This window comes from Syngnathoides biaculeatus, chromosome 2, assembly GCF_019802595.1.
Source record: "Syngnathoides biaculeatus isolate LvHL_M chromosome 2, ASM1980259v1, whole genome shotgun sequence".
Classification (NCBI taxonomy): Eukaryota; Metazoa; Chordata; class Actinopteri; order Syngnathiformes; family Syngnathidae; genus Syngnathoides; species Syngnathoides biaculeatus.
Genome location: NC_084641.1, coordinates 12,338,956 through 12,361,500, shown reverse-complemented (window position 1 = coordinate 12,361,500; position 22,545 = coordinate 12,338,956). Strand labels below are relative to the sequence as shown.

The 22,545-nt window shown below is 40.1% G+C and overlaps 1 protein-coding gene across 12 annotated transcripts in view; it reads right to left on the bottom strand.

The window, feature by feature from the left end:
• Positions 1-21,857, bottom strand: part of casz1 (castor zinc finger 1) — a 232,224-nt gene extending 210,367 nt beyond the window's left edge. For 8 of the 12 annotated variants that reach the window (XM_061834060.1, XM_061834133.1, XM_061834069.1 and 5 more), the window contains exons 1-2: positions 20,735-20,923; positions 19,343-19,398 (exon numbers count right to left, since the gene is read on the bottom strand). The gene's annotated coding sequence lies outside the window, so the exon portion shown is untranslated. Of the gene's footprint in view, positions 1-19,342; positions 19,399-20,474; positions 20,600-20,734; positions 20,924-21,189 lie in introns of those variants that run through there. The other 4 variants (XM_061834104.1, XM_061834095.1, XM_061834084.1 and 1 more) reach the window with 2 other exon arrangements.
• Between the last annotated feature and the right edge of the window lie 688 nt (positions 21,858-22,545).

Genomic DNA, 22,545 nt, shown 5'->3' with positions numbered 1-22,545 from the left:
GACCTAATCTTAATTAAAGTGCAATGAATTAATAAAGTACATTAAGGACACAATTCAAATTTATCATCCCAAGTGGTTCAATTCATGGCAGTGTAAAGCGTAAAATATACACATGAAATCAGGTGTTCTTAGATTGGAATCATGCCTCCTTTATATGTGGATAAAAATAAAACATTTTGATGGCAATCTGCCAATGTGACTTCAGTATCAAGGGCAAGATGTACCATAATTTCTCATGCATAATGCGCACCCATGTATAATAGGCACTCCCAAAGGTGACCTCAAAATTCTAGAAAACATTTCTTCTTACATAATGCATTTTAACAATGTATGTTTTGCTTCTACCAATATGATCGAAACAAAGTATTATCTGTTTTTGTTTGCTTTATTAAATAATTATTCTGTACTTAAGCATTGGACAATGGTACCTCAGTATTCGAACGTCTTGGTTTTCGTACAAATCGGTTTTCGAACGAAAATTTCGAGATTTTTTTGCTTTGGCTTTCAAACGAAAATTGGTATTCGAACACCCCGACCAGCGACCGTGCCCGCAACCAGTTGACTGACACACTCCTCTGCTCGTGGACGTTTCCCAGTACTATAGTGACTTTTTTTCTTCAAATTGAGCAACATTAACCCCCGATCATGGGTCCAAAGAAGGCAAGTGGAACTGCTGGTGCTGAAAAAAGGAAAGTGGTGCGTAAAACTGTCGACTTCAAGAACGATTTGATAGCCAAGCACAAATCTGGTCTGCGCGTTTCTGAGCTATCGAAGAAGTATGGCATGGTGAAAACGGCGATCGGCACTATTCAGAAACACAAGGATGCCCTCAAAGGAAGTGGTGTTGCTAAAGGAGCAACCATGTTGACCAAGCAGAGGCCACAGATCTTGGAGGAAGTCGAAAATTTGCATCTTATTTTGGTGAACGAACAGCAGTTAGCTGTGGATAGTATTGGCGAGGAAGGGAGGAAATGTCGTCTGATGAGGCTGAAGGCAGGAAGGATGTTTCAAGTGCCGATATTAAAGCTATCTGCACTAAATGGAACGACATCCATAATTTTGTAGAACTTCATCACCTGCAACTTCATCACCTGCATAAAGCTGAATATTGCAGAGCACTGCCAAATTTTAATGATGTCATAAGCTACTTCAGAAAAGTTCTTAAAAGAGGGCAGAAAAAAACAGATTTGTTCTTTGTGAAAAAGGGGCAAGTCACCCTCACCGAAGACATCTAAAACTGTTTTGCATTGCTTTTTTCTTTTGTTCCATTAACGCTACGCTAGATACGTACTTTCTGTGCAAATAAAAACAATTTGTTTTTTACCCCCCTCATTATTGCTAATAACAATTTGTTAATAACAAAAGGTTTACAAGGCTGGCTGCTACAGATACGGCAATGCACTCCCAGCCTAGCATACTCGACTTGGCAAAAGCATACATTTTAAGCAAAAATTAAATATATTTCCTAAATGATTTAATTCTATAAAGTATTTAAACTTTACATGTATTTCTACTATGCAGTTTATTATCAGGAAAAGATTTTAAAAATCACCTAAAAATATATTTTTTAGGCTCGGAACGCATTATTTCATTTTCCATTCATTGTAATGGGAAAATGTGCTTCAGTTTTTGAACATTTTGGTTTTCAACCAGCCTTCTGGAACGGATTGTGCTCAATCACCAAGGCACCACTCTGTTTGAACGTAATGGTTTTTTATGTAATTGATCTCATTTTTACATTCACTAGCCTACATTTATTTAGTATATGAGAAAAGACACAATCATTCTCATAAGTTTGATTACCCAGACAATTTGTAAAATGGGTACAATTCTCTAGAGAAAGTATGAAGGGTCATACAAACATTTTATTTTAATGGCATTCAAATTAAACTGCCAAGCATTTCAGAAAAGCTTTATTTTGAAACAAACAATCATTGAGAAAATTAATGACAGTTGTTGATCATTAATCATTAAACAAAAACATTTCAAATATTCTGCCAGGGTATGTAAACTTTTGAGTACAACTGTATATATTCTACACTTATATGTACATACCCCTGTCATATTAGAATAAAAGTGTAGCCTGCACATTTTTCTAGGTGGAGGTGGTAAATTAGAATGAAAGTCAACAGCTTTTTGATAACCTCTAGGTGATGGTGGCATATTGGAATAAAAGTGTAGAGCTTTTCACAATCCATAGATGGCGGCGTACTTTTATAAAATACAAAGTTGTTTGTTTTTTTTTCCATTATCCCCTATAACTATGTATAATGCCCACCATTGAATAAAATGTGTACTATACACAAGAAATTATGGTAATCTACCCAGGTCCTCTAACAATCAAAGTATCCCGAACAGTGACATGTGGTGACCATTGTGAAATTGTGAATATGAAAATGCAGCATCTGTGCGGGTTATTTTTTGTGTTTAGAGACGTATTGAATGTGTCATTTAAAATGTCACACAATCGTCTAGACAATATTCTGCCCTAACTGTACGATAATTTCTAAAGGCTCCCAGCTAACATTGCATCTACAACCATTCATCAAACTACATTGCCTTATAAAACGTACTATTTATTTTACCAACTTTGAGTCCTTTGAGATAATTTGGGTTACATTACAGACAAAAATTCATCCATCCATCTTCTACCACTTTTCCGGGTGGGGTCGGTGAGGCAGGAGCTTTAGCAGTGATACCCAGACTTCCCTTTCCCCAGCCACTTCATCCAGCTCCACCGGAGGAATCCTGAGGCATTCATGGGCCAGCCGAGAGCAATAGTCTCCTGTGTGTCCAGATGCGTCACCGGGGTCTCTTTCCGGTGGGACGTGCCAGGAACACCTCACCAGGGTGGCGTCTGGGAGGCATCCAGATCAGATGCCCCAGCCACCTCATCTGGCTCCTCTTAATGCGGAGAAGCGGCGGCTCGACACTGAGCCCCTCCCGAATGAACGAGCTTCTCACCCTATCTCTCAAGGAGAGCCCGAACACCCTAGAGATGAAACTCATTTCGGCCACTTGTATCCACAATTTGTTCTTTCAGTAACGACCGACAGCTCGTGCCAATAGGTGAGGGTTGGAACGTAGATCGACTGGTAAATTGAGAGCTTCGCCTTTTCACTTAACTCCCTCTTAACCCCAACGGACCAATACAAAGTTCACATCACTGCAGATGCTACACCGATCCGCCTGTCAATCTCCCGCTCCATTCTTCCCTCACTCGTGAACAAGACCCCAAGATACTTGAACGGAGACCATTTGATTTCTAAAAACTATAAATTAGCATTTGAGGTAGAAAAACTAAATGACATGCAGTATGTTGGTGCCATACTCCATGCTATCATTTACTCCAGCTTTGCAAAGATCATGGGTACAAAAATAAGTCTGGAGCAAACAATTTCATGACAGGTGAAACCCCATACTTTTAACTGCACTTCCATATTTAATGGGCATATCAAGACAAAGCAAGCTTACAAAATACACAAAAGATGGATAACACAACATCCATGATAAATCACTGCTAGTTTTATAGTGTTTAATAAGTTGATGCAAAGCTATGTTTCTTCCTGCCCATCGTCCAAACATTTAACACTTATTTACAAGGAACTTGTTAAAATAACTAATAATATTCAGTGGCAATTTCAGTGCAGCATGTCATGTGAAATTTATTGCTTTTGAGCGTTTAAAAATGTGATGGCATGAATAACAAACTGTCAAAACGCCTTCATTTGCATAGACAGCCCATAACTCCTGATACCTTGCATTAAAAAAAAGTGTTTTTTAACAAAATGAGCCATAAAAGAGGCATTCAAATTGACTGATGGCAGAGAGTCCTCCACAAAGTCGCACCGCAGAGACAGCTTCAGCCCCCAATATAGATGCGTCCGGGCTCTAGTGAGCCAATAAAAAGACATATATCCTTCAGTTTTGACTTATTTATCCTCTGTGAATGAGCTCAAGATGGAACATCTCATATAAGAAAGCTTAATTAATTGTTATAAGAGGACGAATTTAAAGGCTGTGCAACAATAGTGAGCCAAACAATAATATTTTCCACCACATCTTTGGTGCCAAATAGTCTGAAACGCCTCTCTACAGATCGCAGTTTGGTCATTAAAGCTTGAAACAATGGTTAGACCAAGTCTGGATGATTACTAGTAAATGCGTCCCTTCAACCAAATTCTGATCAACTTTGTGACCCGGGGTTGCCCAACTGTCCCAGTCACGAGAGCTCATGTTGGCGTTGATTGCGAGGCTATGAGGAGTCTCTCCCCAGTGCCCTCTCAGTGCAACTCTAATTAATAGCCAATTCATCTTCTCTGATCTGAGCCAGCACACAGAGTAATATATCGTTAGTTTGGCAACCACGCTATTAAAGTGTAATAACCAAGTACCAGCACTCGATTTGGAAGAGTAGCATATACTTAACCATGAAGTGGAAATAATTAATTTATTGGCAGATCTACTGAAACCAATCATTTACTAGCATTCAGAGCATAATGCAAAAGATCTCTATTTGCAGTAAGATCTGAAGGAAGAAATGAGATTTCTAGTCTTCCTATGACATCCATCCATCCATTTTTTTTAGCCACTTATTCTCACAAGGGTCACGGGGGTGCTGAAGCCTAACCCAGCTATCAACGGGCCAGAGGCAGGTTACAGACTGAACTAGCTGCCAGACAATCGCAGGGCACATAGACAAACAGGCACACTCACAATCAAAACTAGGGGCAATTTACAGTGTCCAATTGATGTATGTTTTTGGGATGTGGGAGGAAACCGCAGTGCCCAGAGAAAACCTACGCAGGCACAGGGAGAATATGCAAACTCCACACAGGAGGGGCCAGGATTGAACCAGAGTCCTCAGATCTGTGAGGCCAACGCTTTGATCAGCTGACCACCGTGCTGCCCTGTATTCATTCATCCATCCATTTTCCATACCGCCTATCCTCACTAGGGTCATAGACGGCTATCTAGAAGTAGGGTACACCCTGAACCGGTCGCCTGCAGAGGAAATATACCTGTAGACAATTATCCAATCGCAAGGCACATAGAGACAGACAACAGTATCACTCACAATCACACCTAGGAGCAATTTAGAGTGTCCAATTGAGCCATGTTTTTGGGATGTGGGAGGAAACCGGAGTGCCCAGAGAAAACCCATGAAGGCACAGGGAGAACATGCAAACTCCACACTTGCCAGAACCAGTGTACAGAACCCAGGTCCTCAGAACTGTGAGGGCAACGTTTTACAACTGCTCCACCATGCCGCCCTTCCTATGACATCAATGTTTTATTTCTATTGAAACAAAAATTACGACAGATAAAAGTACCAAAAAAATCTACCAACCAAACCAAGGGATGGAAATGTTCATTTCTCCGGTTTTTGCTCCTACTTTGATGCTTTCTCTTAGAACAGTTGTACATGTCAGGCAATAAACTGATCTCCTTAGACACTTAGAAACTACAAAAAGAAAACTACTTCCACAGTCAAACACCTAAGTGTAATAATTCCTTGAAACTTATAATTGCATAAGACAAAATACACAAGTACATTCGCCCTGCTACTAAAGCTAAACCTTTATAACCTATTATTCTTTTTGCTAGAACTAATGAAGTTTTTGTCTCTGCAGCTTAACACGCTAATTGACCATTTTTTTGGAGGATAGCCCAGATGGTAAAATAAGCAGTCCCTTAAAGACTGCACTCCCTTGCTCATTTCACTTACTTGAAGTCCCGCTTTAATTAAACTTTTACCAAGTCAGGATTTTTATTAAAAAGATAAAGACTGTAGTAGTGTAAAAACAGAAGTCCTCTATTGTCTTTTAGGCTGAAATATCTATAAATAAAAAATACTTTTAATCCCATCACATTTGTTGTGAAAGGAGAGGGACCTGAGGATACAGACATATTTTTTTCCCCACCAAACTAGTACTCTATAACTAGTACTCTTTTGCTAGAGCTGACAAAAGATGTATATTAATTTCCAAATCATGAGCATTTACTATACATCAAACTGAGGCAGCAATATCATTCTGAGGAAAGACTGAAGTATATAAGTGTTTTTTCCATACTTGTGTTCTCCAGCCATGCATCCCAGTCACCTGGCCACCTGAATTAAATCACACAAGTGACATTAACTTTCCAGCAATCATCATAAAAGTGCCAGAAAAGTTGTAAAAACTATTAAACTTACTGTTTGTAAAGACATCACATTGGAAATAACCATATGGACTTTGGATACCCCACAAGCTAGTTCTAATACAGCTAGGCTGGCAACCAGTCCAGGGTGTACCCTGTCTCTTGCCAGATGACAGCTGAGATAGGCTCCAGGACTCCCCGTGACCCTCATGAGGATAAGCAGCTAAGAAAATGGATGAATGGACATCTAGCAGGACTTTCTTTGGCAAATCAATTTGGGAAAGACTCAATAGAAACCATTTTGACAAGGGAATGTCTCTACCAATTAGAATTTCCCAAACAAAAATACAAGGAGAAGCACTCCAATGTTATTTTTTTGTGGTTTGATAAGGTTTATACTTATTTTGCTCACAATTTGCACAGTTACCTGCATGTTTTTATCAAATGTGATTGATTTGCCATATTAAAGCCCCACTGACATGAAATGCATGATTTTTAGTATGTTACTAATTTAAAAAAAAAAAAAAGGCAGCCGGAATGCACCCATCATTTTTTGTACCTCACCCTATGAAAATCCTCTCAAGGGATTTGTTTTGGAGAAGAAGCAGGAAGTGACGTTAATAGCAGGAGCGCACTCAGGCTGTCTCGTGTGTTTATACTAGTTTTACCTGCTGGAAGGTAGCGCTTTGTTCCTTCATGTTAGCCAAAACGCTGGCTCGTTGTATTGCTGGATATTGTTCAACCACTCCGGAGGATGGATTTACTCTTCATATGTTTCAAAAAGACCCGGTTTATCATGAAAAATTGATTTCTCAGGTGCAAAAGACGAAACCTTCGTGGGTTCCAAATGACAGGTAGGTGTGTATAGAGGTACTAAAAAAAAAACAATAGTGGGGAATGGGGACATAATCAACTCAGAACGTAACAAAAGATCCATGTACGCAATTCATGGGTGCTAAATGTGTCGATGGCCTCGGGTACAACGCCACCAACGCTGTCGATAATGAACAATGCCGCCGACAATGATGCACTCAGCCGCTTTGCGACGACAACGCCGCAAAGCGGCCCGGCTTGGCACCGCGATGAGCCACCCTGGCCAAAGCCGTGATTGGCTTATAGCGGCTAGGCCGCAGTGGCTCGTCGCACCCGGGCCGTTACGTTGTCGTCGCTCGCGGCTGAGTACGCTACATACTGGCATACCATCTGGGAATCTGTTATTAGTTAGAAGTGATCCCTATATCATCTAAATATGGCTCGAAATGATAGGGTAATATTAACCCAGTCCCTTTACTCGATTGTGAGATGCTTTCTTCTTCAAAAAGAGCTTCTCTGTCCCATAGCATCTGGCACTAAGTGTTTTCAATGGCAAATATCCCTATTTAACATCTGCTGATGACGTTGCAGGCAATAAGTCAACCACTTGGATGTCGAATGAGACTTCCGTAACTTTACGGATGGATGACACTCTGTTCATATTTATGTTTTCGTATAGACATTGAAGTGAATAATGTTATTTGTATTTTTCATGACAATATCTATTTTAGAATGTTTATAGGGATGACACTTGACCTTTAAGTTAAACAATTGTCGGGCTAATTTTATATAAATGCCACAAAACCTGGAACAAAGCTGTTTCAAAGCCACATTTTTCATATTTCAGATACTTTCCCCTGAAAGCAACAAAAAATGACTGGAACTTCCTCAGGGTTTATAAATTATATATATATATATCAAGCAACTTCATTATAGATATGGTTGTATACAAGCGTGCTCAATCTACTTTTGCATAAACTGTAGTGTGCAGATCAAGACTTTGGACTGTGGATTTAACAGCAAGTCAAAGGTGTATATAGCTGCCAAAAAATTACAAATGTATATTGACAAAACCGGTAAGTACAAATTAGTCTTTCAAATATTTATTTGAATAAGGATAAGCACTGAGTGAAAAACTACGTCAAAATAACTAGTGAGTAGCTTTAGATTTTTTTTTTATTCTCTTCCTTAGAGCACAGACATCAAATACACAAAAATAACTATGTGCAACTTCAGATGTTGCCCAACAAACAATAATACAGTGGAACCTCGGAGCCCGAACGTCTCGGTGGTTGTACAAATCGGACCTTGACTGAAAAAAATCTGCATTAAAAAAATGCTTCAGTTTTTGACCCAATTCTTGGTGTCCGAATCCATGAGCAAAGCAAAATGCATGTTGGACGGGTAGCCAAGTCAAACGGAGCTCTGCCGAACGCACACAGGGCGGTGCCAAGATGACCCACTGCCCACTTCAAATCAGCCGGGCAGTCATCGTGTGAGTGCACATTCACGAGTGCGTTTCAAGCTTTTTTCGATATTTTCACAGTAATTTCTTATCCAGGCCAAAGACAGACAGTGGTGCTTCCAGCAGCAAAGGAAGAAGGAAAGTTTTGCGAACCACCGTGAATTTAAGGAAGGACATTATGGGCAAGTACGAAAATGGGGCGTGTGTTATGGATCTTCTTAACCAGTATGGTATGACTAAGTCAAGTATTTCAACTATCCTCAAGCATAAAGATGTGATAAAGGCAGCTAGTGCTGCGAAAGGACTGACTACCATCACAAAACAAAGGCCACAGATAATGAAAGAAAGTGAGAAGATACTTTTGATATTTATCAAGGAAAGAGTTAGCGGGGGACAGTATGAGTGAGGCTATCATTTGTGAGAAAGCCTTAAAAATGTACAGCGATCTCCAAACGGAAATGCCTCCCAGTCCTGAAGGTGATACTAGTGCCTTTAGTTTCAAAGCCACCAGAGGGTAGTTTGAAAAGTTTAAAAACAGAACTGATGTTCATTGAGTGGCAAGGCACATGGAGGCAGCTAGTTCAAACAAAAGGGGGGCTGAAAAGTATGTGCAAGAATTCAGTGACTGTCTGAAAGCACCGGGTTTAGTATTAGTATTTAATGCTGATGAAAGTGGGCTTTTCTGGAAGCGTATGCCACAAATAACACACATAACATAAGAGGAAAAAGCATTACCCGGACATAAGCCTATGAAAGATAGGCTAACGCTTTTGTTCTGGAATCACCTTTTATGCTACGAATGTACATGTGAAATACTTGATGTACTGGTGGCTGCATTAATATGTCCAAAATTTAATATGAAAGATGGTCCAGATTTACAAGGCAGATTAAAAGTGAGATTTAAAATTCATGGGGAGTTTAATTTTATTTCACTCCTCTCATTTAATTAGAACTAGACTTTTTGCTTATTCTGGGAGAAACAACAAAGGTCTGTTTCCCCATTTTTTTTTTTTGGGCTGTCCGTTTTCTTTTTTCTGCTAACAGGATGTCACTAACATGCACTGGAATTGTGGGTGAATAAACAATTTGACTGGCTGAAAAGAACTTAACGATGTAAATCAAATATGGGGGGATAGCTTCTAAGCAGAGATTTTTTTCCTAGACAAACATAACTGTTGACAACATTTTCCACCCCATTTGCCATTTCGGTCAGACCAAAAATATGAAATTAAAAGTAAAATGTTTCTGAGGTACTACAACTGTTAACAAATCATGTCTCATTAGCCTTTTTGCTTCAACTGGTGAGATTGGAAGGACACATTGTAAAGAAAATGCCACTTTGCAATGGGGAATTCGTAATTAAAAGGAAAACAGTATTCCTGCATGCATGAAAACAAATCAAATAGTCTTTTAAAATAAAATCATTTGAAGTCATTGAAAACATAAATCAAACACTGCATGTTATGATGTGAATTTTCTTGTACTGTTCTTCTGAGCACAAAGCATCTTATTCAAGGCTAATTTGTGCCACTACTTCTTCCTGGGAGCAAAGCCCAGTCGTGTTAAAACACTATTTAAAATGCAATTTGATTATCTGCCAAATTGCTACCAAGTCTTTCCCTATGCAGCTTTGGGATGGGGGGGGTTAAGTATTTTAATTAGCATTAGGTCTCTTTGTGGCATTTTCAACATGACATCCCAGAATGACCGCTACTTTCAAAGAGTCATCACCCAAAAGATTTCAAGTTAATAGATCCTAAGAGAGGGGAGCAGTCCTGGCATGGAGGGGTGAAATAATCACTGTGCTCTTCTGGGGGAGTAGGGTGGGAAAACCCACAGGACATGGCATCTTTAAATAAACCAAAACTTTTCTTTAATCATAGTTTAGAAAACTGGCTCAGACATTCAGCACGAGACAGCTGCTCTGCCCCGTAGCCATTTATTAAGATTCACTAAGGGTTTCCCTTTATGATTTACTTTGTCTCATGGCACAACAATATTGTCCAAGAATGACGAGATAAGAGCCAAGGAGGTGTGTTCAAGTTCTCGTAATCAATTTTCTAATTGCTGGAGCTGCAATAGGAGAGCAGCAAGGAGTCCCTTCTGGCAAGCTATATTGTAATAAACACTGAAAAATTTATTTTCTTCTTTTGACAAGAGTATTTCTGAAGTGGGATGCCATACAACAACGGAGATCAAATAGGGGGTACATGTTACCACTGTGCCAATTGCAGTTAAGGAAGCAAATGAGGTCTCAAAACATAAAAGAAACTCTTGGGAATGACACCTTTGCACCTACACAGGGAGTAAATATCACTGAAAGAGTTTATTGCTTTTACAGACTTGGCATGAACAGAACTGGCAGCTATTGTTCAGTAACGAACATTAACGAGATGATGCATAAAAAAAAACTTTAAGTAAACACCCACTACTTCTAGACACAAAGGTTTTAACAAGGCCAACATGATCACATAAGCCATGGAGCATCGCCTGCCCCCAGCGAGCAAGATGTCCAGCCATTGTGGCAGATGTTATGGTTGTGTGTTTGAAGTCCACCTTGTGGCCTTTGGTTCAGGTCAAACTTCCTTTCCAACCCTAGGGACTGAGAGCAACCCTGTACCTGTTATGATAACAGCAAACATCCTCTTCAGGGTTGAGGGCATAACCTGCTACATCTCTTCAATGCCAAATTATCTATAAAACCCTTTTCCTATCTTGGATCGGTGGCCAACGGCATGCTGTTTGGATCAAGGCAAGGTCAATGTCAGCATAAAGTGAGAGCTCATAGGGCAATACTGTCCAATCATCACGACCCAGTAGACAGGGGTTTTAGTGGTCTTGCAGTATCTGCTATGACCTGCTACCTGGTGGAGTACCACAAGAGCCTGTGCCCACAAAGATTTACAAGCAGTAGGATTGTGCAATGGTGGAAAGTGTATGCCAGGGAAGAAAGTTTAACCTGTAAATAGAGTTTATTTCATAATGTAAATTTCACATTTGTGGTTTCAAAAATACAGGACTATAAATTGTATGATTTTGGGGCATTCCACCTTGGAGAGTCCATAGTATTTTATCACCCCAGCTCTGATATGATCAATGGGAGCCTATTTAGCATGCTAGTAAATGCCAATTCCTAGGGAATGCCTAAGATATAATGTATGTAGAGGTATAAAGGAAAAGTATTGAGTACAAATACTAATTTATTAAAAATTATCATCTTGGTTGAAAATTATGGGAATGCTTTCTTCTAATTCTTACAACTTGATAGCATAGTAAATCATATGATTTCAAGGCAAAATGTAGCCTTTTCTGCACAGCATCTACACCATGTTTGCTGAATGTGTTGTATCAGACAAATGCAAATAGAAAATATACAAATGTCCTTTTCACACAAACCCAGTAATAATTGAGATGACAATTTGTCTACACAGGAACAAGGCAAACGTTTCTTTTCATTTATACTTTGTTATAAACTATGATTCTGGACAAAATTGACTGGCAACACATCCTTACACAGGGACTAAAATTCATTATAGCAGGTTGGGGTTTTGTTATGCGTTATGTCCATGTCCCAATCCTTTATTCTAAAACTGTACGGATATATGAAACAGAGTAAGTCACAGAAAAGAATTTACATTTGCGTGGAAGGAAGAATAGCGTCACACTTTATTGTTTTTTTAACTCATCGGTTTGGCCTGTTACCCAAATTCACATACTGAGGGAGATTTATATCGTGACGTTGTTTAGTTCTGTATGATTGAGCAGAGGCAGAATACTGAGTGGTCTTCTTGAAACATGTGTGTGTGTGTTTCTTTCGGCTTGTCCCTTTCGGGGTCGCCACAGCGTATCATCTCAGATGTGCACCAGGGTAATTAGGGGCTTGAATTTATTTTCTATTGGTAAACAGTTTCCCATTTGTGAAGTTATGATCCTGATCATTCTTATTCAAATCACAAATTGATTCAAATACTTATAGGGGAATTCCGGCGGTTTGCATTAACAATGTATCCAATAGGTCGTGTAATATGTACTCTATCTTGACAATGTGATGTTAAATCCTCTCTCATTTAGTTGCGTTTTGAGAACATTTTTATCGACAATTACAAATTTTCAGGGGCGCTGCCATTTTCGCGAGTCAAATGACCTACATGTGCGGATGTGATGTGTTACGTGCCGTTCCAAACGCTTGATTACATGGGACGCCATTATGCCCAGCGCTGATTTCTCAGATTTATCCTCATCTGATGAAGAAACACAAGTATCGGTTGATCGGGAAAACAGAGGAATACTTCCATACAGATTTGAATCTTGGCTGTAAGTAATGCCGCCGAGCGGCGAAGCCGTGAGCTCGCTCCCCGCCGAGCCACGGAGCTCGCTCGGCCATGGAGCGAGCTCATCAGACTCTGCGTCATTCCACCCGGTGGAGCTCACTCCCGGGGGAGCGAACTCACAGCTCCGCCACTCGGCGGTAAATAATGTTGAATATTCGGATAATAAATCAGAGAAATCAGCGCTGGGCATAATGGCGTCCCATGTAAGCGAGCCTTTGGAATGGCACGCAACACGTCACATCCGCCCACGTAGGTCATGTGACTCGTGAAAATGGCAGTGCCCCTGAAAATTCGGAATTGTCGATAAAAATCTTCTCAAAAAACTATTAAACCTACTAGATTAGATCATTGGAGATGAGAGAAACCCTCCTATTCTGTCATTTATAAAGGTATTGTTATCCCACTGTTTATGAATGTAAAAAAAAATTATCCTTTTTTTCTTTTATTCTTTCTTTCTCTGTATATAAAAAAAACACTATTAAATGAGAGAGGATTTAAGATCACATTGTCAAGATAGAGTACATATTACATGACCTATTGGATACATTGTTAATGCAAACCACCGGAATTCCCCTTCAAGCAAAGCTTTTCTGCTATATCACTGTAAATGCCACTCGACGACAAGGGGCGTATTTGTGAAGATGCTTAATTCGCAGTGGGGAACAGCAATAGTATTAAAAATAATAATCATAATTTTCCTTAACTCCCACTCTGTTAGACCTCAGATCTCAGCAAGTCCAGCCAAAAGCAAAAAGCGCACACACACCCAAAAAAAAAAAAAACCTGTTGCTGTGACATTTTGTTCCATCTCAGCTCAATACACACCCGTCACATTGGGCCGTTGTGTAGGGAATCTGTGTTCAGATCACCATGGTGATAGCTCTTTGCCTAAGGCTCCCTCGGGTTGTTTGGGGAGTTAGAAGGGGAGGATTTAAAGTAAGCAGCAACCAAAATGCAGACTGATAAAGAAAATATTGATGAAGACATCCTTCGTAGCACTGTAAATAGGCTTTACGCTATCAGGATTTTTGGGGACGATCACTCATCAGCGAGTTTAAGAGAAAACATCACCGACCTGATCATAAGATGGACCAATGAGTCTATTTTCAGTAAATGACCTGTTCATTTACTGTACAAACATTTGTACTTAATTGCTCAAAAATATCTATTTACAATAAATATTGTATCTGTGTGCATCTATTTATACCAGTGAGGCATGGTGACAGACAGAACAATTGAATGCTCTTCTATTAGATGGCAGAAAGTACAAACAGCAATTAAAGTATCTACTTTTATTGACTTTTTTTTTTTTTGGTGGTGTTCTGTGAGATTTTTCAATTGCAAAGTATGATCCTTTGCTCCATAAAGGTTAGAAATCACTGCTCTACCCGGGTAATGTATTCTAATCAGTCAGATGAAACCAGCATTACATCATGACAGAAATAATGGCTGCTAACTTACTGTAACTAAATTATTGAAATTAAATTACTTCACCCACACTGAAACTGTACAGTATGATTCAACGGAACAGCAGCATCTTTACACAAACAATGAACCGCGTTAGCACTAGCTTGCCAAGTAAGTTTCTTTTGGCTTGTCCCGTTAGGAGTTGCCACAGCGTGCCATCTCAGATGAACGCTCATATTTGTTTGGCACAGTTTTTTTTACGCCGGATACCCTTCCTGACGAAACCCCTCTTGGGGAGTAGAGGCCCCAGTGAGATATGAACTCACGACCCCTGGTTTACCAAACCAATGCTCTATAGCACTAGTTTGCCAGGCTAAATTTTGTTTTGTGCTTGCAAGCCATATCGTATTAAAAGTATGTGAACATACCTCAAGCAAGACTTGAATTAAAGTTCTCTCCTGAGCAACGGTGACCACAAACAAATGTTTTACCCCATTTTCTTATACTGTAATAAATTCGGCACAATCAGTTGTGCGCCTCACTGATTGCTGCCGGTGCGTGCCGTGTCGGAGACTGGCACAGCCAGGACAGGGACCGGCAGGCCATGACACCACGGTAATGACACGCATTTGAGTTGACAAGATAAAGCCCAATGATCGTAAAATACGGGATGCAGTAGTATCGGAATTTTATTGCAGTAGTTTGACATAGTCTAATCATGAAAGAAATTTGGCTTGTAGTCTGATCCGTGCATTACATGTCGTTTTTCAGATGGCTTTGTTTGTTTTGTTTTTTAAATAACTTAATTGGCTGTCAGATATTTAGAGTTCTAAGGTCAAAAGACACGCGAAAATGCTTAAATAAAAAAAGAAAAAAAAAAACTTGCTGTTGTATCCAAATATACTGGGCACGATGGTGACGCTAAGCAAATAACTTTTGAAGAGCCGATCAATGACATCACTGATCAAATCAGCGAATTATGACAATAAAGCCGATCAACTGATCAGCATAAAATGCTCATGATCAGCCGATACAGATCTCAATGGTCAAATCAGTGTAAAGTTGAACTGTAAACATGGATCAAATCCATGAGTGTGACTAAGGCAATAGAGATGGTAACACCTGAGAGTGAGGAAAAACTGCAGAAATAACATTTAAAATGTGCAAAGGTTATCTGTCTAAGGCTAAATCATCCTTCCTTATATGAAAAAAAGCCAGAACGGTGGCAGCACACTGTGCAAGACAAAAGGCAACTAAAACGCTTCCATGTCAGCTCCAATTTCTTTTTCTTAAGGCTTTTGTACCATTCTTGTAAAAATAGGACAACGCTTTTCTATAAAGCCCTAAATTAGTAAATGCCGCAATGTGAAACCATCCTTAATCATAGTACCTGGAAAAAAATAGTTCTGTACCTCAAGAATTCTGCACCCACAAGATCACAAAATTACCTGTGAGTCTATAAATGATGAAGGGATCACAGAAAATTTTCACCTCGGAGTCATACAGCTACTCTTGAGTAAATGAAAGAGGCTCTAATACAAAATAAAATAATGAATATTTATTTTTAAATACACTAATTTAACAAAAGAAATATCAAATGTAGTATTCATACAATACCAAAGAAGAACTGAGATTTTTTTTATTCAAATTAGATGAGACTAAAAACAAAGTATGACGGTAACATCAAAAACAATCACTGTTCTAATTAGTGAGAGCATCAAATCACCACTATTTTCACTGTGAATTGAGATTAATGTCCCACTTCTCAGTTGATAAATGCACATGGATACTGGAATATTACCAACCCTGTGCAGAAAACACAGTGTGAACAGGGAAGGGAACAGGGAACGTTGGACTGTGAGATTAAAAGTGTATAAATAAAGACTGCATTGGATTTCCATTCAAGCAACATGGTTGAAGAACTGCTGCAAGTGAGTGGCAATTTGTTGAACGACTTAATAAGCGACGTTCTTTCAATTTATCTTATTGCTAGTTGCTGGACCACACCCAAAGTGCAGGGAGTTCCTTTAAGTTCAACACTCTGCTTAAAACAAAAGTGCCCCATTTGGATCGTTAATATGGCTTCTAAATCCCGCATGTTCGCTTTATACTTAATATGTCCAAAAATGGCTGTTTTAAAGCGCTGACTACATGCCAGCTGGTGCATTGCCATTGAGAAAGAAGGTAGGGCATAACCCTAACCCAGTGTCTAAACGCCCTCACTTTCTCCTTGAACATATATCCTTAACTGTGCTCCTCTGGTCCCAAAGTGGCCAGCTGGGAACGGTGCGTCTGTGCTGACGTCCCTACTAACCTTGGAGAGTGGAAGGATTACTGTGCATTTACACTCAATGCTCCTTCTTTCCTTAAGACTTATTGGGAATGATAATGAGCTATGAAAGGCGCGGCATGTCCCTTTTTCAACTCAGCAAAATATCATGTCTTTCTCCATCACTTGTTCTATTTATCCTCCCCTCCCAATAACTTCATGCCTGCCTCATTCTCAAATATCTTGAAAAGGTCCACAACATATGGACAAAAAGGCACTATTTAACTGTGAACTGCCAAGTATAATCAATAGTTATTATATGCTCATATTGCTGTTTGCCTCTGTGATTTGTTTATTTAGCTCAGGAATTTCTTTCAGTCGCAGATGAGGGTTAACACACGGGATGCAATTCACCTTGAACCTCCCTTATATTGCATTTTTGTACTGGCTGATCAACCATGCGAAAAGGACACTTCCTATGTACTAAAATAAAAACAATGGTTGACAATGATTAAAAAAAAAAAAAAAGTGTGTATCCATACTGGTATAATGACACATTGTGAAGGTAGTATATTTCTTCAACGCCAAACACGATGCCTGTGTGAATTTGTATACAAAACCACTACACAAACGGGCAGTTGAGAAACGTTATGAGCTGGGAAAAAAAAGTAATGGCTCAGGAAGCCTGTCAAGTGGTGCCTGGGATTACCGATGATTATTTGACATTAAAGGACTAGGCGCCAAGGTCAAACAGAGGCAGAATACACACGGGTTTCAATTCTACACACCCCTTGACAGACACTGATGGCTAGTTATGAGACATGAGGCATCTGATAGGGTTTAAGGAAATATGAATGGTAGTGGTATCACAGAACAACAATTAACCAATGACATTGTGCACAACTACAGACTTTTTCCACACTTTTAAAGCAGACGGAAAAAAATCACCAACACACACAAACACAAATGCAGTTTAAACTGAAATTTGAAATGTGTATTTTTTTTCTGTCTGAGTTGTGGATTTGTACCCAAAAGCGGGACACAGTAAACACACACTGGCAGTCAGGGCCAAGTTGAGCCTTTTCACCTTTCAGTCAGTCAGTCAGTCAATCAGTCAGTAAAAGTTCGATAGTAGGATGTTTCTTAAAGATTATCTTGAGCGATTATGCTGAACTGTCTGAAAACGGTATTTCCTTTCATGATCTACTCAGAAGACTAGACTATTTTAAGGGATTCCTAAATCAGGAGAAGCATTTGCAAATGCAAAGTAGCTACGAAATGAGCTAACAGCTAGCCTAGCTTCACGTACTTTACTACTTCTTTCTCCTATCACTATTACTGTGACACATTTTTAGGAATCCCAGGAGCATTCCTGGCAGAACACCCCCTGATCCTATATAACTGGCAACTCCACTAGGACAATCCTCCTTTGCGTCATTTGCGTTGCCCGCACGACAGAAATCACATGTACAGTATGTCATTATGAGAACTCCGCAAGCCATTATGCAACCACCAAAAGAGCCAGGTAGGTTCCCGACCCCTGCTGTGGGAGCAGTGGGTGACGGATGGAGATCACAGCTTCCGGGTGAATCCGCCATGCAACTTTCCAGGAAGTCATTGGATGGCTCGACAAAGTATGGGCTTCCGTGACAACCAAAATCATTCAATCAACCATCCCCAAAATTCAGCTTATACTCCAGTGCAACTTATACATGTCTTTTTCTTCTTTTTTATGGATTTTATGGCTGGTGCGACTTGTAATCCGGAGCGCCGTATAGTCCAGAAAATACAGTAATTAAAGTGTGGTGGGCTTAGTATGTTTACCCCTGACTGTAACTCACCCTCATCCTAAACTAAACCCATTCTAAACCATCTTAGCCCCAACTCTAGCATAAAACCTAACTATAACAAGCTTCTTGTACTTATATAGAGTGAGAGAAAGCTTTCATTACACCATCACAGTGCCCAAAGTTACAGATGCTCACACATTCATATACCCATGGGCAGCTGAAATATAGGGCTGTGTCTTGCCGAAGGACATTTTGACAGCGATCAGTCGAAGCCAGGATTCAAACCATTGACCCTTGTGTTACTGGACAACCAGCTCTACCAAATGACCCAAAGCTGCCCCAGGGTTATGAGCTGTGGTTTTGTTAACTATTCCACCGCTAGTGTGTGGTGGGCTGCTTGTCATCACACACTCAAAGAGTTGTAAACACACACATGCCAGTTAAGATGTTAAAAATCAGAATATGTGTCACTTAACTCCTGTCCCTGATAGTGACACTGGAGGATGAGGGAAGGTAGGGAGGCAGGGAGCGGTCAATAAACAGGAAGAGAAATAAGGGGCATTATGTTTGACAGATGGATATTGCTGTGTCATATCAATGCTAAGGAGAGATGAGAACCTGTGCCACCAGTCAAGACAGTGAAGGCTGGATGGTGTCCAGATCAAGACAGACCTCCACGCACATGAGACATGTGCCTTCACTTTCCATACTGATGGAGCACTCAGCAATTTATCATCAGCCCCTTATTTGGGGTGGACAAAAATACACCTCATCCACAGCCTGCAATTCATGCAGGTGGACAGTGTCACCTGCTGCTGGTCATTACAGTCGGTGACCTCATGAAACAGAGGTCTCCACAAAAGTCAATTGACTTTTTATTCTGGCTAAAACTTAGATCAATCCACACACCATGCAAACTGATTCCCTGCCTGTGCGTGTCTTTTAAAGGTGCCCGTCTTAAGTGTGTGTGTGCTTGCTCTGTATGCATGAAGGGATGGATGCAGCACAGCTGCTGCCTGATGGGGAAATATTGCCAAAGTACACAAATTTTGTACACTATAAAGAGAACAAATGTACAAAAAAACTGACATTGAAATAGTAAAATTGAAAAACATTCATTGTTTACCTTGTGTTGTACTAGCTGTGGCATTTTAATAAAGATGATGACTTTCCATGAATGATCTGTTTAAGCAAAGACAGAAGGGGAAAGAGAGAGAGGGGGAAGGACAATTAATTACTTGTGTGAGCTATTGCACAAGAGACAATAAACCTGCCTGGTCGCCATGGATATGACATATTTGCTCTGAAAACAACACAATAATTAGCAAAGGAGGAAGATCCGGCGAGAATATGAGAGTCCTGGGTTTAAAGTGTCAGTCATCTATTCCTGTCCTCATCTTCATCCTTTCATCCTTGAGCATAACAACAAACACTGGCAAGATGCCCTGTTAGAACTGACAGTGACCCTTTTACAAAAAAAAAAAAAAGTGTGTGAAATTAAATGTCACATCACAGTAGTGTTTTGTAGCGATCACAACTAAGCAAACAGGCAGGAGTTAGAACAGTTTTTTAAACAGATTGTTTGTACTACAGGAGGTGGAAGTCATTAAACCTGCCTGTCAGCCACTGAGAGCAGGAACTTGGGCAAAATCATATCACCCATTTCAAAAACAATGTGTGCTCTGGTGCGTAAACATTGATGAAAAATAGTCTGTTTCTAAGAAGTGTTTACACGCAATCTAATTGGCAATGAATGATGCATTTACCCACAAGTGAATGATAAAATTACAACAAAAAAGGTAACAGCAAAAAATGCTCACACTTTATGCAGAACTAAAGCAAAAAATTTTTTCATGGTAAAAAAAAAAAAACGTAAAAAATATGTATTCATTTTAAATTCCGTTTAAAGCTCTCAATGTTAAGTGGACTGTATAGTTCCTCTATTTACAGTAAACGATACTGTATGATGGCAACTACCTGTTTATGGCGAGTTTCACTAAGTTCTTCTCGAAACTGTCGCACCCCAAACTGACATTTTTGCATTTCTTTTCTGTTAAATAAAAAAATATATGCCGACTATACATGCCGTTGTGTTGGCCATTCTTTCCCCCTTCTTTTTTAAAACCCCGTGAGTGGAACTCCTCGTTCACGAGAACGAACAAAGCAAATAAAGTTACGATAAGCGTCTCAACTTGTGTGAAGTGTGCGTCTGGACTCTTTCGAGCTTTGGAAGTTGAGTTTAGAATACAAGCGTGTACGTTTTCGGTGGGAGGTAGGACAACATCCCCCGACACGCGGCTCCGGTCTTCTCTGCAGCCGTCCAGCCGCTGGAAGTCCCGCCGGAAGGCGTAGAGCGAGCGGCGCCCCTCGGCCAAGAGTCTGGATGTGGTTGTCCCACAACCCAGCTCCCCTCCCTCCTTTTGAAGCTGTGCCCACTCCTGTGTCGCCTTTAGCGTGGACCTCCACGCACGGGGGTGAAACATGCAGAGAGGAGTTGGAGGAAAAGCCAAACTCTTACCTGTGTGGACTTTGTTGTCACGCCGTCACTTGAAAGTACAAGCGACCCCTGTGCCTTGACGGTGAGCGGCGCCTTTGCTACACTTGTCATATTATTATTATTAGCATCATCACTACTGTTATAAATATCAAGCGGTGTTGTTTTCACGTTTTATTTGTGGCATTTACTAATTTCTTTTAAGGCGAGTCGCTCGGAAGATGTGCCCTGGAGACCGACTCAAAGTGGGAAGAGGATTCCTTAATTGAATTTGTCGCTTTGCAGGTGTAGCTTGCAAAAAGTGGCCTGGATTGTCACTACTTCGACAAGTGCAATGAAAATCCTGTCACTCCGGTAGCGGCATAAAGAGTCTCTTTTGCAACGTAGACGTGAAGAACGTTTTAAAAAAAAAAATTCCAAAAGAGAGTTGTGATTTCTTTCAAAAAATATTTCCATTTTTTGTTTTCAAAAATATCTACCTTTTTTACAAGGTCAAAGGGCCTCTCAGAGGGTCTTATAAAGACAAGAAAGATGAACATCTCAACTCCATGTGCAAATACCAATCCCTTTTCCGAGCCACTTCTCCTCACAAGTGTCACAGGAGTGCCGGAGCCAATCCCATTCATCATCTGGAAGGAGGCGGTGTACACCCTGAATTGGTTGCCATCCAATTGCAGGGCACATGGAGACAGATAACAGTTGCACTCAGGCAGGGCTTGGATTTGAACCTCAGTCCTCAGCACTGTGAGACCACCACTTTACAGCTGCTCCACTGTGCCGCCGCAAATGCTAATATATTTTGTTATTTTTGTTATATCTATATAAAGAAAATATTGTAACATATCTGACCAGTGACCAGTTCAGGGTGTACAGTCGTCCGCTTTTCACCCAAAGTCAGCTGGGATAGCCTCCAGAGACTCTGAACAGGATGAACTCTGTTGCGAATGGATGGATAGAAGGTAAAGAAATAAAATGTAATAAAATCAAAAGTCATACACAACCACTGTAGTACATCTGTGTGCCGTGTGGCCAGGTAGTGAGTGATAACAGGATCAGCAATCACACAGTTCTGTTATCTTCTTTTTCATGCATCTTGTGATAGTTTTCATTTCATATTTGTTAGACTGATTGTTCAATAAAAACCTCAAAGGCCATTGGTGATTTTTTGTCATTGAACTTTAGCTGTGGTGTATGTGAAGCTCATTCATAAGTCAAATTTTGGCATGGAACACATTAGAAAAAATAAATAAACGGAGCACGGAGCATTATAACCCCCCTAAAAAAAATTATAATCCACAGTAATGGTAAGTGAAGATACCACTGTAAAAGTACATCAGAACTGCACAAAATACGACGACAAGTCTTCATTTATTCCCGACACTTATATGGGACTCATTTCTTCTTTTTAGGAAAGTGCAACATGCACAGTCATGTTTTGAGGAAATGAAATATGCAGACAAGTCCAACCGTAAGTTTTAACTGTTATGACGTGGAAAGTATAAATGGCATTTGCTATTGTGAGCAGCTGTTAAAATGCTGCTATACGTTCCTTTTGCACCGCACTAGATTTGATATATCTGTACTGCTCTCCAAAAGTTAATGTTTATTCAATGCCAAAAGCATGTTGCTAGCCTGAGCGTTTTGTATCCAGAGGCTGAGAAGCACTTTGTGTTTATGGACCAACCGCAACACAAACAGTTTATCAGAGTGGCTAGAGACAAAAAGGATGCCCAAATTGTGCCTCGATCATTTGCACAAGCACACACATGGGCACAATGTGCAGCCTAAACCAGCCTTTTTTATTTAACCAGATCCCCCTCCACAAGCAGCAACTG